Source organism: Triticum aestivum, chromosome 3B (genome assembly GCF_018294505.1).
Source record: "Triticum aestivum cultivar Chinese Spring chromosome 3B, IWGSC CS RefSeq v2.1, whole genome shotgun sequence".
Lineage (NCBI taxonomy): Eukaryota > Viridiplantae > Streptophyta > Magnoliopsida > Poales > Poaceae > Triticum > Triticum aestivum.
This window is the reverse complement of record NC_057801.1, coordinates 759,427,710-759,431,937: the sequence shown is the minus strand read 5'-3', so window position 1 is coordinate 759,431,937 and position 4,228 is coordinate 759,427,710.

Genomic DNA, 4,228 nt, shown 5'->3' with positions numbered 1-4,228 from the left:
AATATGCCCTACAGGCAATAACAAATTTATTATTTATTTCCTTATTTCATGATAAATGTTTATTATTAATGCTAGAATTGTATTAACCGGAAACATGATACATGTGTGAATACATAGACAAACATATAGTCACTAGTATGCCTCTACTTGACTAGCTCATTAATCAAAGATGGTTATGTTTCCTAACCATAGACATGTGTTGTCATTTGATTAACGGGATCACATCATTAGGAGAATGATGTGATTGACATGACCCATTCCGTTAGCCTAGCACTTGATCGTTTAGTACGTTGCTATTGCTTTCTTCATGATTTATACATGTTCCTGTAACTATGAGATTATGCAACTCCCGTTTACCGGAGGAACACTTTGGGTGCTACCAAACGTCACAACATAACTGGGTGATTATAAAGGAGTACTACTGGTGTCTCCGAAGGTACATGTTGGGTTGGCGTATTTCGAGATTAGGTTTTGTCACTCTGATTGTCGGACATGTATCTCTGGGCCCTCTCGGTAATGCACATCACTATAAGCCTTGCAAGCAGTGTGACTAATGAGTTAGTTGTGGGATGATGCATTATGTAACGAGTAAAGAGACTTGCCGGTAACGAGTTTGAACTAGGTATTGGATACCGACGATTGAATCTCGGGCAAGTAACATACCGATGACAAAGGGAACAACGTATGTTGTTTGCGGTTTGACCGATAAAGATCTTCCTAGAATATGTAGGAGCCAATATGAGCATCCAGGTTCAGCTATTGGTTATTGACCAAGAATAGTTCTAGGTCATGTCTACATAGTTCTCGAACTCGTAGGGTCCGCACACTTAAGGTTTTGATGACAATTATATTATGAGTTTATGAGTTTTGATGTACCGAAGGAGTTCGGAGTCCCGGATGAGATCGGGGACATGACGAGGAGTCTCGAAATGGTCGAGACGTAAAGATCGATATATTGGACGACTATATTCGGAGTTCGGAAAGGTTCCGAGTGATTCGGGTATTTTTTTGAGTACCGGGGAGTTACGGGAATACGGGGAAGAGTATTGGGCCTTAATGGGCCTTAGTGGGAAGGAGCCAGGAGGTGGAGCACCCCCCTCCCAAGCCCAGTCCGAATTGGACAAGGGGTTTGGGGCGCGCCCCCCCTCTCCCTTCCTTCTCCACTTCCCTCCTTTCCCCCCTTCTCCTAGTTGGACTAGGAAAGAAGGAGTCCTACTCCCGGTGGGAGTAGGACTCCCCTTGGCGCGCCCTCCTCCTAGGGCCGGCCTCCTCCTCCCTTGTTCCTTTATATACGGGGGCAGGGGGCACCCCATGACACACAAGTTGATCTACGGATCGTTCCTTAGCCGTGTGCGGTGCCCCCCTCCACCATATTCCACCTCGGTCATATCATCGCGGAGTTTAGGCGAAGCCCTGCGCCGGTAGAGCATCATCATCGTCACCACGCCGTCGTGCTGACAGAACTCATCCCCGACACTTTGCTGGATCGGAGTCCAGGGATCGTCATCGAGCTGAACGTGTGCTGAACTCGGAGATGCCGTACGTTGGGTACTTGGATCGGTCGGATCGTGAAGACGTACGACTACATCAACCGCGTTGTCATAACGCTTCCGCTTACGGTCTACGAGGGTACGTGGACAATACTCTCCCCTCTCGTTACTATGCCATCACCATGATCTTGCGTGTGCGTAGGAAAATTTTGAAATTACTACGTTCCCCAACAGTGGCATCCGAGCCTAGGTTTTATGCGTTGATGTTATATGCACGAGTAGAACACAAGTAAGTTGTGGGCGATACAAGTCATACTGCTTACCAGCATGTCATACTTTGATTCGGCGGTATTGTTGGATGAAGCGGCCCGGACCGACATTACGCGTACGCTTACGCGAGACTGGTTTTACCGCTGTGCTTTGCACACAGGTGACTAGCGGGTGTTAGTTTCTCCAACTTTAGTTGAACCGAGTGTGGCTACGCCCGGTCCTTGAGAAGGTTAAAACAGCACCAACTTGACGAACTATCGTTGTGGTTTTGATACGTAGGTAAGAACGGTTCTTGCTCAGCCCGTAGCAGCCACGTAAAACTTGCAACAACAAAGTAGAGGACGTCTAACTTGTTTTTGTATGGCATGTTGTGATGTGATATGGTCAAGATGTGATGAGATATAAGTTGTTGTATGAGATGATCATGTTTTGTTGAAGCATATCGGCAACTGGCAGAAGCTCTATGGTTGTCTCTTTGTTGCATAAGATGCAAGTGCCAAATAATTGCTTTACTTTATCGCTATGCGATAGCAATAGTTGCAAGAGCAATAGTTGGTGAGACGACCATGTGACGACACATTGATATAGATCAAGATGATGAAGATCATGGTGTCGTGCCGGTGATGATAGAGATCATGACAGTACTTTGGAGATGGAGATCAAAGGCGCAAGATGATCATGGCCATATCATGTCACATATTTTGATTGCATATGATGTTTATCTGTTATACATCTTATTCTGTTTTGTTTGACGGTAGCATTATAAGATGATCTCTCACTAATTATCAAGAAGTGTTCTCCCTGAGTATGCACCGTTGCGAAAGTTCGTCGTGCCCAGACACCACGTGATGATCGGGTGTGATAGGCTCTACGTTCAATCTACAACGGGTGCAAACCAGTTTGCACACGCGGAATACTCAGGTTAAACTTGACGAGCCTAGCATATGCAGATATGGCCTCGGAACACGGAGACCGAAAGGTCGAGCGTGAATCATATAGTAGATATGATCAACATAGTGATGTTCACCATTGAAACTACTCCATCTCACGTGATGACCGGACATGGTTTAGTTGATTTGGATCACGTAATCACTTAGATGACTAGAGAGATGTCTGTCTAAGTGGGAGTTCTTAAGTAATATGATTAATTGAACTTTAATTTATCATGAACTTAGTCCTGGTAGTATTTTGCAAATTATGTTGTAGATCAATATCTTGCGTTGTTGCTTTGATATGTTTATTTTGATATGTTCCTAGAGAAAATTGTGTTGAAAGATGTTAGTAGCAATGATGCAGATTGGATCCGTGATCTGAGGTTTGTCCTCATTGCTGCACAGAAGAATTATGTCCTTAATGCACCGCTAGGTGACAGACCGATTGCAGGAGCAGATGCAGATGTTATGAACGTTTGGCTAGCTCAATATGATGACTACTTGACAGTTTAGTGCACCATTCTTAACGGCTTAGAATCGGGACTTCAAAGACGTTTTGAACGTCATGGACCATATGAGATGTTCCAGGAGTTGAAGTTAATATTTCAAGCAAATACCCGAGTTGAGAGATATGAAGTCTCCAACAAGTTCTATAGCTAAAAGATGGAGGAGAATCGCTCAACTAGTGAGCATGTGCTCAGATTGTCTGGGTACTTCAATCGCTTGAATCAAGTGGGAGTTAATCTTCTATATAAGATAGTGATTGACAGAATTCTCTAGTCACCATCACTAAGTTACTAGAACTTCGTGATGAACTATAGTATGCAAGGGATGACGAAAACGATTCCCGAGCTCTTCGTGATGTTGAAATCGACGAAGGTAGAAATCAAGAAAGAGCATCAAGTGTTGATGATTGACAAGACCACTAGTTTCAAGAAAAGGGCAAAGGGAAAGAAAGGGAAACTTCAAGTAGAATGGCAAACAAGTTGTCACTCCCGTGAAGAAGACCAAAGCTGGACCAAAGCCTGAAACTGAGTGTTACACTGCAAAGGAAATGGTCACTGGAAGCGGAAATGCCCTGAATATTTGGTGGATAAGAAGGATGGCAAAGTGAACAAGGGTATATTTGATATACAGGTTATTGATGTGTGCCTTACTAGTGTTTATAGTAGCCCCTGAGTATTTGATACTTGTTCGGTTGCTAAGATTAGTAACTCGAAACAGGAGTTACAGAATAAACAGAGACTAGTTGAGGGTGAAGTGACGATGTGTGTTGGAAGTGGTTCCAAGATTGATATGATCATCATCGCACACTCCCTATACTTTCGGGATTAGTGTTAAACCTAAATAAATGTTATTTGGCGTTTGCGTTGAGCATGAATATGATTTGATCATGTTTATTGCAATACGGTTATTCATTTAAAGTCAGAGAATAATTGTTGTTCTGTTTACATGAATAAAACCTTCGATGGTCATACACCCAATGAAAATAGTTTGTTGGATCTCGATCGTAGTGATACACATATTCATAATATT